Raw genomic sequence first — 13,890 nt, forward strand, 5'->3', positions numbered from 1 at the left:
TTACTAGTTTGCATTCCCACCAACAGTGTAAGAGGGTTCCCTTTTCTCCACACAAGAATTGATGCTTTTGAACTGTGGTGTTAGAGAAGACTCTTGAGAGTCTCATGGACTGCAAGGAGATCCAACCAGTCCATCTTAAAGGAAACCAGTCCTGAATATTCATTGAAAGGAACTGATGCTGAAGCTGAAACTCTAATACTCTGGCCACCTGATGCAAAGAACTGACTCACTGGAAAAGACCCTGATGCTGGGAAAGATTGAAGGTGGGAGGAGAAGGAGACAACAGAGGATGAGATGGATGGATGGCATCACTGATTTGATGGACATGAGTGAGTAAGCTCCAGGAGACGATGACGGACAGGGAAGCCTGGCATGCTGCAGTCCATGGGGTCACAAAGAGTCAGACAAAACTGAGCGACTGAACTGAACTGAAACTCTGAAGTATACTATTTTACTTTGAATTGTTAATCCTCATCTATACGAACATTTCTATTGGAAAGTACACACACATCCATACTAAGATGCTAACATCATTATTTGAACCTCACTGTATCTAGAGCCCCTCTGTCAGAAAAAGGGAAGTAGGATATAGAACCATCATCATGAAGAACTCTGAAATGGAAGGAGCAGGGAGAAAACATCAGGTGGGAGAAATAACAATTACCAGGATATTAACATCCCCTGCCCCTACTGATAACTGAGTGGGGACAGTGGGGGCTAGGGATTCATCAGACGTGTGCACACACTCCTTGAAGCTCCACTGCTCTAGGGAGTGAGCTGCCAGGCCATGAAGAGTACACAAGGGGATGGTTCTAAGCCCCAGGCCTGTTCACTGAGCATTCTTTGTACCACAGACCCTAGCCGAAACTTTCCTTTTGACACTTTCCTTAGGCTTTTAATTCCCTTGGAAGAGTAGAAATAAGAACTCCCCAAAAAGGAAAGAAAAACGTACATGTGTCCCTACCTCTTTATTAATGAACATTTACCATTCTTCAAAATGTCCAAGCCCAGGTGTACCAGCTACAGTTCTAGCAGAGGGGGACAAAGGTATAAAAGATTCAGGATCTGTTCTCCAAGGAGCAGCTTAAAGAGATGGGAGTTGGATATACAAGCACAAACTGATTATAAACTGAGGGGAACACAAAGGATGCTATTAAAATAATGCAGAAGGCAGGAAAGCATCTAAGGCAAATACAGAGATGCGGCGTTTGAAGAAGAACCAAGACTTGAGGAGTGGAAATTGACAGCAAAGGACTTCTTAGTAAAGATATAAGAATTCATAGACTGGATCATTTTTGAGAGAATATTAAGGAAAAAAATCCTGGGGGGGGGGGGAAGATTAGTCATTACAATAAAAATTCAAAGAAAAAAAAAAAGAATAAACCAAAGTTAGCCAAAAGAAGAGAAAGGAACTACATAGATAAGGTAGGAACTGTCCTCTCCAAAGGCTGGTGTACTGCAAAGCGGGTGCAGCACTGCATCTCAGACTCGCACAGCAGGAAGGCAATACCGCTCTACTGAAATGACCTTTACACCAAGGGCAGGCTTTAAACCACAGGGACTGAAGAACCACCGAAGGTTTTTAAGCAGAAAGTGGTATGATCAGACGTAATACTAAAAACAGGATCACTCTAGCAGCAAAATGAAAGGCAGACTGGAAGGAGACAGAGGCTAGACACAGGGAGCCCTGAAGTGAGGTGATTCGCAATAGTCCAGGGAGATGACGTGAGGCTGAATAAAGCAGTGGTGGTACGGATGGGGAGAAACGGGGGAGTCAAGATTTCAAGGGGGGGCAGAATAAACAGGACGAGGGAGGAGTTAAGGGAACATTCCGGTTTCCCACTTGGAAACAGATGACTGACCACACATAAAAAGACTACAGTCTGACTTTGAAGAATACAGTACTAAAATCAGTATCAGAAATGTTAAGGGGCTTGTTGGGATATTTATTCTTGGAGAGAAGTTGGAAGGCAGGCAGCTATACTAATCTAGAGTTTGGGAAACAATTCAGCTGAAGGTGTGTGTGTGCATGCGCATGGATTTCCCAGGGAAGAATACTGGAGTGGGTTGCCATTTTCTTCTTTAGGGTATTTTCCCAACCCAGGGACTGAACCCGTGTCTCCTGCACTGGTATATTCTTTACTGCTGAGCCACCAGAGAAGCCCAATGCGTTATATATATGAATCATTTTATGGAAGGGAAAATTATGTGAAAAGAAGAATGAGGATCAAGCCCATGGGAAAACCAACATTTAAAAAATCTACATCAACCTACAAAGAGAGATGTAGGACCAAGACAGGGCTTTAAAATGAGACTGAACCAAGCATTTTTGTTTAGTCCAGGTGTCCACAAACCATGAACCATCATCTGTTACTACAAATATAATTTGACTCTACCATGCCAAGCCTAGCCACTTATAAATAGCTGATGGCGGCTTCTGTGCTGCAACAGCAGAGTTGAGCAGAGTTGCAAAAAAAGACTGTATGGTTGACAAAGCCTAAAATATTTACTATTTGGTTCTTTACAGAATATTTCTATTTGGCCTATCCCTGTTTTAGTTAACAGCCCTTCGGCAAGAGTCCATCCCTACTTCGTACCTCAGTTTCTCCATTTGAAAAAAGTACATTATGTTTTTAAATGCAGCAAAAACTTAAAAGGCTCATAAAAGTTGTTAATATCAAAGCCTTTCATCAACCAATGTATTTCCAGTTAAAATCAAGGTTTTAAAGTATATAAAAATTTACAACACATAATTTAAGAATGCAGTATTTAAATTACAAAGCAATTTACTGATTCCCATGACTACAAAATAAACGGAATCCCAAACTGTACCTTAAATCCAATTCAGGTTACAGCACAGTCTACTCCAGAAAGTATTCACCGCTACAAAAGCCTTTGGTAACAGAAGAGACGGTAACAGAAGCAGAATAAAACAGCATCATCTCCATCACCACTGCCATCATTTCCAGAACACTGTTCATGTTCAGACGTTACGCTGAGCACTCAATGCCTGTTCGTCTCTCATTCCAGCACTACAGCGATGGTACCCATCCATCTTCCAGATGAGGAAACTCAGCCTGAGGAAGGGTAAAAGCCTCATCTCAGTCTCCTAGTGGAGAGTGGGTGGAACCGGTCACTAGTGCGGCCAGTCAGAACCAGGTCTGACCTCAGAGGCTCTGGACTTATCCTAAAACCCATTCTTTTTAGTCTGTTACCCACACCAAGGGAGATAAAATCTGTAAAGGGACAAACGGAACCTGGAAACAACCAGGAACACATACCTATCTGCTTCTCTTACTCTCTTGAAACTCAAAGATCTTAGAACCCAGGTTGGTATCACAGGCATAAAAAGGTGAAATGTATCGATTGCCCTAAGGGGCTATGGCCTTGGAAAGACAACCAGGTACAACACTTGTTGCCAGAAGACAACGTACTCTGAGTTCCAAACTACCATCTCACAAATGAACTTTTTAATCAACTCTCTGTGTAAACTGAGGGCAGCCAACACAAGAAATAAAAAGATCTCAGTAAATCAGATATAATAATAATAATCAGATATTATAATGTACTCTAAGAAGTAATACAATACACTTAATGGAAAGAACATGGGTATTCCCTTTAAACTGACCCAGGTTTGAATTCTTGTTTCAACACCAGCCTCATGACAGTAAACTACTTATCTTTTCTGAGTAGACAACCTCCGGGAAATAAGACCATCCATCTCTCCACGTGGTCTGGGGTAATACCGGTACTACAGAATTGAGTGGCTCAGAGTCAAAGAGACTGGGTTTATCATCCAGCTCTGCAACTTAACTTGGCATAAGCTGTTTAGTCGCTAAGTCATGTCCGACTCTTTTGAGACCTCATGGACTACAGTCCACCAGGCTCCTCTGTTCGTGGGATTCTCCAGGCAAGAACACTGGAGTGGGTTGCCATTTCCTCTTCTCCAGGGGATCAAACCTGCATCTACTGCATTGCACGTAGATATTTTACCACTGAGCCACCAGGGAAGCCTGCAGCCTAAACCTCAGGTCTCTCGGCAGTGACAGGAAAAATGACAGTAGGATTTCCTTCTGGGGTTATTTTGAGGACTATGATATCGAAAGCGCCACAGGCACAATGCCCGGCATGTAGTAAACACTCAAAAAAACCAAAACCCCACTTTTTATCACTTTAAGTTACCTAATGACAAGTCAGCTTCCAACTCTCCTAGAACAGATCTCTAAGGGAGGCAACATCTTTCCCTAAGGATATGACATTAACTTTTATAGCTTTAAAGGAGTCACAGAAAAAACACTGCCACCCCCCCTCCCCCAAGAACAACCACCAAAAAAAAAACCAACGATGGCTTGGCTCCATTTTGTTAAATGTGAGAAGTTTTCTTCATCTCTTGCCTCAAACCTTAAAATAAATATTAAATAATACTACTGGTGCTTTCAGGAGGGCAACGCCCTTAACCTTTAAACAGAACAAGACTCTTCCCCCACATATGGTTTTCAGAGCACCAGGAAGAAACACTGGAAAGGCATCTGTTAGAAGCAGAACTTTAACTCTTTGTAAAACAGTCTGCGTGCACCTGTGGCCAGAGCAGAAGCACAGGCTGAGTGGGCCACGACCCCTGCCCAGAACTCCCCTCGCCCTAACACGCAGTACCCTTTAAGCCCCACCCCATCTCAAAAGCCATAAAAATACTGAGTTCCACAGATTTTTCTTTCAATCATTAGCTCAAGATACAGAAACAGATCAAAGAAACTGCAAAGATAAACTATAATTTTAAAAAATTCCTTGTCCTTTACCAGTCTTGTAAGTCCATCCAGCTAAAATATATCTTTCACACCAAGTTCAATTATTAATGGCAAGACAGAAGAAATCCATAAAACATTCTGACTCTCAGAAGGCTTTCTCAGATGCACTTTACATTTTCAAATGGCTTATAGCGCTGCACCTGTTCATTTTCCTTCAAATGACTTCTGCTTTTTCTTTTTTTTAAGGACTCTCATTCTTTGAACATAAAGTTTCAATGGGCACTATAACTGGCTTAACATAGAAATCCTCTGCCATTAAATATATCCAATTCCAAATAGATCTAAGAAAAATGGGAAAACAGTCTTCAGATACAGCACTGGTTTTATCTAACACAGAAATCAACGAGCTCAGCCTTTACAGCTCTCAACAGATTTGGTTTATATTTCTCAGCCATTTTCTACAGAATATGCACAGTGATTAAGTCCGGGGCTTTCCTTTCACTCTTCCAAAACCATTTATCTGTGCTCAAGTTCTAACAGAATTTTTTAAAAAGAGAAATCCTCCCCAAAAATCAACTCCAAGACCAGAGCCATCATCTCCAGCACTAAGCAAATAGTCTAGTTCAGATTATTAACCTGATTTTTGTTTTGAAAGCTAAAGGGAAGTAGCTTTTCTGTTTTAGATTTCATTCCTGGGGAAATGGAAATAGATGCAAGATTTCAAGGTTATACAGTACACACAGAGAACATCCTGTCCACTTGCCTAACATACTCCCAGCATGCTTACAGTTAATGGCCAAACCATCTGCAAAAGTCTCCTTTGCTCAGTCTCACATGTTGCCCACAAATTCAAGATTACACTGTTTCATTTTGTTTATTTTAGAACAGTCACCTTGTATCCAACTGATCCAGCCTACTTCTGCTGCCAAGGTGTTAACATGTATTATACTTGCTAAAGGCAGAAAGTAAATAGGACAGGCCCAGCTCCCATCCTGAGGACAGACCCTCACACCCCTCTCTTCCCTCACTCAATGAACTGTGTGTATTTGTGTGCGCATGTGTGTGTGTTCACGTGCGTGTTACAGGCTGGGTGGGTGATAGGAGGATGAGGCTGAGAGAATCAACACTGTGGGGGGTTTTGAGACGAAAGACACAGGCAGGATAACTGGGCAACACAAACTTCTGTCTAGTTCTTTTAATCCCAAGTATGATTCCCTCAATTATAGCTCTCCCTGGATTAAGTCCTAAACTAATAAAAAGCATTTTTTAGAGATCTCATGGAGGGAAATGGGTATTTTTAGGGTATCAAGTAGCTAGGAAAAACAACAAAGACTTTGCACTGTAAAGTTTAGAAAAGTTATTTTAGGTATCTACTTGCATATGATTTTCCTAAATTAAAAATAACATCTATGCAATAGTCAGTGTTGACCCAGCATCTCAAAGAACATACCTCTACTTAAAACAAATGCCAAGTGTGACATTTATTATGAGTGCTAACTGTTCTGTGCTAGATGTTTAACATTTATTCTTTTAAGGCATGGAGAATTTCAAAACACATTTGGTATCTCCAACCTGGTCTCTAAAATTGTCCTATTTAAATTAGGTGCTGGCAGGCCTCAACTTTCAGGCCTTAAAGCAAGACGAATGCTCCTATGAAATGCTACTATGAAAAAGAACTGGCAGCTGAGGGATGCCAAAAGCAGACAGGACCTCAGAAAGACCTCTCATATCATCTATACACACACAGAGTTGACTGACAGAAAACACTCAAGCTTTCTTAAGGAAATTCTTTCAACTACACTCATATTTGCTATGAAGCAGTGAAAGAGATGAAGACTGAAAATATCACCATGAAAGATTGTCCAGAACCACAAATTCCTAAAGTTACCAATTCTATGCAAACCTATACCCATTTGACGATAGAAAGAAAATACCATGAAGACCGTTTGCTGTCCCACTTAAAACCAAGCAGCGTGGATGAGAGCAAATGCATCACACGCAAAGCTACAGATATTTCTGTTTTGGAAAGCAAATGACCAATTCCAGTTCAGAGGAAAAATATCGCTTTCTATCATCTGTTTCAAAAGGCAGTAATAAATAAAGAGCCAAGCTAATGAGCCTGAAACTGAAATTAAAAACAAAAACTAGATTAACTTTTAAAATACAAAAAATTCATTTTTAGACTAAAAAAAAAAAAAAAAAAACACAATTCCTGTTTAATACCCTGCTTAAAACTTTCACTGACAACTGTGAATGCAGGCAGTGCTCAGCTCCTTCAGCCTGCCCACACGTCCACAGCTTCTCCTCTCCCTCGGCCGCCCAATTCTGGGACTCTCCACAATCATGAACACTCAGTCAATCCTTGGAATGATTGGTTTTACACCTCTGTGTCTTTGCCTAGCTCCCTCCTCTCCACCTGGAATGTCCTTCAACTTTTATGTGCTGTCTGAAAATGCCTGCTCATCTTTCAAGACCAAGGTCAGACTTCTTCAAGATCATGCCAACTGTTGTACTGCAACAACAGTACACTGTGGGCTGCATACTGCTCCTTCCTCTGCGCCTCTGTCAGTCATAGGCTGGCAAAGTTCACCCCTCTCCCCCAGAACAGAGAAGCCATGTCTTTTCTTTTGGTAGCATCTTTACTGCTTTGCAAAGGGTCTGACAGAAAAGGCACTCAAAATATTTGATTAGAAAACAGGCTGAGAAAACCCTGGGATACCATTTCACATCCAGTAGACTGGCAAATGTTAGAAAGCTAGACAAGTGCTGGTGTGGGTATGAATAAACAGGAAGTCTCACAGGCTGCTGAAATGTAAAGTTTGGTACAACCACTTTCAAGAACAATTTTTTCATGTCTATCAAAGCTGAAGATGTGCACCGTTAAGAGCAGCAATTCTGCTTCAAGTTATATACACTGAGCCATTATCTGTCAAATGTAGAGCCTGATTAGCATTTTTTGAGAGAGGTATCTCAAGGGTTTATGAGTAATCACTTTTTCAGGGTAAATATTATTAAAAAGGAAAGTTTCTGTTTTATATATATGTATATATATATACATTTTATTTATATACATGCTGCATCTCATTGTAAAGTACATTTCTTATTGTGTTCGGTAAGCAAAAAAGCCTGATAAACAGTGCCCTAGAGAAACATATGTGGTCAAAAAGATTTTCACAAATGTTCTTTACAGCACTATATATAGTGGTGAAAAACTGGAAATAACCTAAATGTACATTAACAAAATGAATAAGTAAAATATGGTAAATGCATGCAACTTTTACAAATGAGTTACCGGAGACCACCAAAAATGCCTGCCTCTCCCTGCCCACTGCAACAGCGGTAAAAGTACCAAAAATGAGAATGATGATTTGTAATAAATATTATAATGGAAAAAAAATGAGTTACAAATGAAGTAGATCTACTCCTGTCAACATCAAATCTCAAAAGTAGTAAATACTGATATCATTTAAACATGCAAGATAATGCTACATATTTATGGACATACACATATTAGAAAGTCTTTTAAAATGATTGGAAAGATAATTCAAGAAAGTTGCTACCTCTACTTCATGGAGAGAGAGAGGGAAGTGAAATCCAGGAGGATTCCAAGGGGGAGTGAAAGTAATCAGATCTTATTTCTTTTTTAAAAATAAATTTTCTGGGGAATTACCTGGCAGTCCAATGGTTAGGACTCTGTGCTTCCAATGCAAGGGCACAAGTTCAATCCCTGGTCAAGGAAACTAAGAACCCGCAAGTTATCAATCAACCTTCTGAAGCAGTAAGGCAAATGTTAAGATCAGACAAAATTGGGTAACGGATTCTCTTTTACTATCATTCCCTTATTCCTCATATTTGTTGTGGTGCTCAAAAAATTTCATCATTTCAAAAACATTCTTAAATAAGCAAATAAATAGAATACATTAAAAGGAAAAAAAAAAGGCAATCTTGTAAATGTCCTGGTTTACAGCTTCAAATCAATACACATTCCACATTTTTCCTTCAATTTGAATGCTTATAGATCAGACACTGCGATAAGCCTTAAGTATACAGTCTCACTTAACTGATTCAATGGCCTCTGTGCCAGTCACTATTATTTTTTATTAGGATGACTGCATCGCTGCCTCTGGTCTTTAATCTTGAGGGTCCAACTGTACTTACCATTCCACATTTTCTGAGGGCAGAAAAATGGATTAATCTATTTTTAAAAGATTTTAATATATCTAATAAAGGGTTCCTTCTGCTCAACTTTCAATTAATTCAAAGAATCTACTCCAAAATCATACACAACTGAAAATTTACTAAAATGTATCCTACCTTTGCAGCTTTTTGTAAAAAATAAATATATGTACAATGAATGAATGCTAATCTAGGCTCCATTTGGTTGCTTTGCTTTAAAAAATCAATTCAATGAATATAGGTACACGTCAAGTTCATTCTATGTAAATTGCTAAATGTTTAGAAGATAAGCAGCTTTAACAGCTAATTTAAATTCTAATTTAAATGCTGAATTTACAAATTATTAGAATGTGTGAAAAGTATTTTCCTTACTAGGACAGCATTGATTTTAAAGTACTCTTTTGGTACTTTGTCTTTTTAATACTGTTAAATTATTTAAAGAAAAAAGAAAATATGCTTTCTTACTCTGAAAATGAATAAACAGTCTCATCACTTGAATATTTCCTCCGTGGAAGTTACATGATTTAAGTGCAATTATTGTTAAAAGTATTTGATGTGATAATGGTTCTATGGTTATATAGGAAAAGTCCTGACTCTCTGAGGATGTATATTAAAAGTAATTAAGCTAAAATGCCATTATTTTTGCAACTTAGAAATGATTCAACCAAATATATATAATTACATGCTGCTCCCGCTGCTGCTAAGTCGCTTCAGTTGTGTCCAACTCTGTTCGGACCCCATAGACGACAGCCCACCAAGCTCCCCCGTCCTTGGGATTCTCCAGGCAAGAACAATGGAGTGGGTTGCCATTTCCTTCTCCAATAATTACATATTTATATATAAATATATTTTTATAAAATGTTATCTATCTATATTAAATATATAATTATATATTTATTAGTTATAAATATATAATTAAGCAAATATGGCAAAACACTTATTATTGAGTCTAGCAGGAAGATATACAGAATTTATTTATATTCTTCCCACCCTTGTTTATCTGAGATTTTTCACAGTAAACTACAATGAAAAATTTCTGGTCAATACCTGCTGTGCAAATTTAATACTGCCAACATCATGCAATTCTATCTGAATTACCCTTATCAATTAACAACCAGAATATAATGAAGTTTTACCTGCTTTTGTAGTTTTATTCATAAAAATGTATAGCTGAAAGAAAAAATATTTACAATGTAGCCAAATTCAAGGCATACCAATATATTTTAACCAGTAAGTATTACTGAGAACCTAGAATTGGTTCCTTAGTATTATTAGTCATAATTTAAGGCAGCGTGGACAAGCTTAGACTCTTTTTATGTGATTAGAAGTTATGTAGCAATTTAGAAAAATCATAAAACTGACAACCAATTTTCTCAATCACAACATTTCCAATAAGCCAAAATTTGGTAAAAGGATCTATAATTTAATACCTTGGTTTCATCTATCAGTGAAAATATCCACAAAAGCAGTTACAGATATCTGAGTTGATTTATATTAGATAGGACTGGTTCTAAAACACGGCTGCATTCTCAAATATTGTTCATAATGCCAAGGATCAGAGAACACAGATGAAAGAAATTTACTGATTGAAATTACATTATTTCAAGAAATTCTAACACAGGCCTTCTCCCATCTACTATACCATACCGCTTCTCAAAACATACTCTACACAAAAAACAAAACTGAAACAAGACATGAGGTAACCACAAGCTTCTCTCTCCTAAAACATACAATGAACAGACACACTCACCCCCTGGACAAAATCAGAATGTATTCTTAACTTGGCTGCTCCCCATTATCAATGAAGGACCATAACATCTTGCCTCAATTTCATCATCTACAATAATGATAACAGCTGCTTCATTCACAGAGTTGGTCAAAATTTGACCTAAACATGGTAAACAAAGCACTTGTATTCTCAGGTAAATAGGTGATGAGTTAACACTGAAGAGAGTCTGAATAATTATACCTTCATAATACTTCAACTAATTCCAAGGATCCATTTTTAGAAATGAAAGAGCATTTAACAGGCTTTTCCTACACAAACTTAACATTAATGCAGGTTTATAAATATGAAGCAACATTTTACTACCATATTTCAGAGTCAGAAATGAAGATGTCAGGGTTTCCTACTTTATACTTCTAAAAGCCCTAGTAAAAATTCATACCAAGAAAGTACTAAACTGCAAAAACTTACTTATTTTTGCTACCCCTATCTGCAAAAATAGTAAGATTCAAAATAAGATTTTAAATTTATGCTATAAAGCTATTTTCAACTCTCTAGTCCCTAGAAGGCAATGCCAGGTATACATATGGCTGTGAAGGTCTTTCACTTCCTTTACATATATATACATACATACATATACAATTAAGAGTTATATACAAAATGCCTTCAGATAAAATCAAAATATTCAAGTTGCAAAGACTCAAAATGTCTAAGCCAACTCCTTCTTTGATAGGTGAGGAAACAGATATACCCCAGAAGAACACGAAAGGTACACTTCACAGCAAGCAGCAGCATAGCCAAGGGCAAGCCTTTCAGGGAGTCCTCCTTCACACCAACGTGCTGCCTCTCCACCAACCTCCCGTGACCCGAACTCCCAAATTAGGTCCTCTGAGTTACAGTTTGAAGATACCAGCTACATTATAAATGAAAAGTGCCAAGTGAACGCTCTTCCTTCTCCTTTAATGCCCAAGTAAATAATTTATCATACAATCCCAGTCCCCCAACAAAGCAGAACCTAGAAGACATGGAATAAGGGTTAAAAGATCAATTTTTGTGAGCCAAAACTCAAGGCATGGAAAACCAAGCCTAAAATGATAATGCTCTCAAATATGTATGAAAGAGAAAAAAAAAAACAAAACAACTTAGCATTCACTGTGGCAAATACTGCTGGTTTCTCAGCCCAATACCTGTTCTCCCCTTCTTTCTTACTAATAAAATTCTTACTTTATTAAGGGTAGTCAAAAAGCAGTGTTTCCCAGCCTCCCTTGCAGCTAAGGTTGGTCAGTTGACATTTTGTGCCTGGGATATAAGAAGTGCAATTTGTAGGAAAGGATGCTCAGAAAATCTCCTTAGAAGTCGAGGGAAGGGGAAGGGCTGTCTTAGCTAGTTCATATCCCTTTCACCTTACTCACTCCTTTCTTCTTCCTCTTGCATGAAACATTAATGTGATGATAGGAAAGACCCCTTAAGGAAGTGAGCCACACACAAAGACGGTTGGGGAAAAAAAAACAGAAGAAAGCTGGGTCCTTGCCAACATCAATCCTGTCCTTATCTGCCAACCTGCTAACTCTATGTTACAGATATATTATTTTAGATCTTTTACTAGCATGCGACATCACTTTAATTGTGTCTTACTCTGTGCAACCCTAGGGAATGTAGCCTGTCAGGCTCCTCTGTTCATGGGATTCTCCAGGCAAGAATACTGGAGTGGGTTACCATGCGCTTCTCCAGGGAATCTTCCAGACCCAGGGATCGAACCTGCATCTCTTATGTCTCCTGCACTGGCAGGTGGGTTCTTTACCACTAGCACCACCTTGCTGCTACTGCTGCTAAGTCCCTTCAGTTGTGTCCAACTGTGTGTGACCCCATAGATGGCAGCCCACCAGGCTCCCCCGTCCCTGGGATTCTCCAGGCAAGAATACTGGAGTGGGTTGCCATTTCCTTCTCCAATGCATGAAAGTGAAAAGTGAAAGTGAAGTCGCTCAGTCGTGTCCAACTTTTAGCGACCCCATGGACTGTAGCCCACCAGGCTCCTCCATCCATGGGATTTTCCAGGCAAGAGTACTGGAAAGCGCCACCTTAGCCAACTACAATTTCTGAGTTAACTAAGCAAATACATAGTAAACGCATTTATAAACATTATTTCAAATAATCCTTCACGCAATTCTATAATGTGGTATTTTATTCATTTTTTGGATAAGGAAACCAAATGCAGATGCAAATCCAAGTATGTCACTGAAACCACAGTCATCCCACTGTAATTTTTCAAAAGTAGTACATATCTAGAAAAGTATATGCATTTCAAAACATTACCTTAATCATTCTCATGTAACATGCCATAAAATCCATGCATTCCCTTCTACTAACACCATTAAAATCCTGCCAATTCACGATCAGATTTCAACAACCTATGTGTGTAAATTCTTTTTACCAAGAGTCCTTCTTTGGTTGACTAAAGATGAGAGATCATACCTCTAGCAAATATCAGGTGTACACTACTGGTTCCATAGCGTCCATTAGATGATAAAAGGTAAAAAAAAAAAAAAAAAAAGCTCAGCCTATTCACCTTATAGCAACCATATAATCCTGATCACACACACTGCACTCTAATATATACATATTTACAGTGACAAATGTACAGCCTCTGATCCTTTCATCAATCTAAGCCACCAACCACCTGCCGTCCCCACAGGCGCCTTTTTGCTTATTTACCTCCGGTCTCTATGACATTCAGCTTCCTCCTTCTCTAACAGACTTAACTCCTCACTTTTCCAGGCTCTCTCTTTTTAAACTTATTTTTAAGGATACCTATTTCTACAATATCTTTATATCTTCATATTAGGGTCCTATTCATTATTTATAGACACAGAATTAAACAGAGGCACTGGAGAAGGAAATGGCAACCTACTCCAGTATTCCTGCCTGAGAAAGCCCTTGGACAGAAGAGTCTGGCAGGCTGCAGTCCATGGGGTCTCAGAGTCAGACACAACTTAGCAACGAAACCACCACAAACAGAGGCACAAGGTTAATAATAGAACCTAGTAATTTATCTTTTACTAGAATTATTTAACAGAACAGAAAATGCTCTAAAGATGAAGAAACAAGCATCTGTACCTCGCAGGTCCTCATGAAATCATGCAGAATACATATTAACAGTCTTCAGACTTAGAGTAACAGATGCTAGGGCTTCCCTTGTGGTCCAGTGGTCACTAAGAATCTGCCTTGCAACGCGGGGGACACTGG

The 13,890-nt window shown here is 38.8% G+C and overlaps 1 protein-coding gene across 5 annotated transcripts in view; it reads right to left on the bottom strand.

Moving 5' to 3' along the window:
• Positions 1–13,890, bottom strand: part of UBE2H (ubiquitin conjugating enzyme E2 H) — a 102,223-nt gene that overhangs the window by 67,189 nt on the left and 21,144 nt on the right. Inside the window, exon 1 of one of the 5 annotated variants that reach the window (XM_059885705.1) lies at positions 2,833–8,355. The exons of the other annotated variants lie outside the window; for them this stretch is intronic. The gene's annotated coding sequence lies outside the window, so the exon portion shown is untranslated. Of the gene's footprint in view, positions 1–2,832; positions 8,356–13,890 lie in introns of those variants that run through there. 5 annotated transcript variants of the gene reach the window in all.

Source organism: Bos taurus, chromosome 4, assembly GCF_002263795.3.
Source record: "Bos taurus isolate L1 Dominette 01449 registration number 42190680 breed Hereford chromosome 4, ARS-UCD2.0, whole genome shotgun sequence".
NCBI classification, from domain to species: domain Eukaryota; kingdom Metazoa; phylum Chordata; class Mammalia; order Artiodactyla; family Bovidae; genus Bos; species Bos taurus.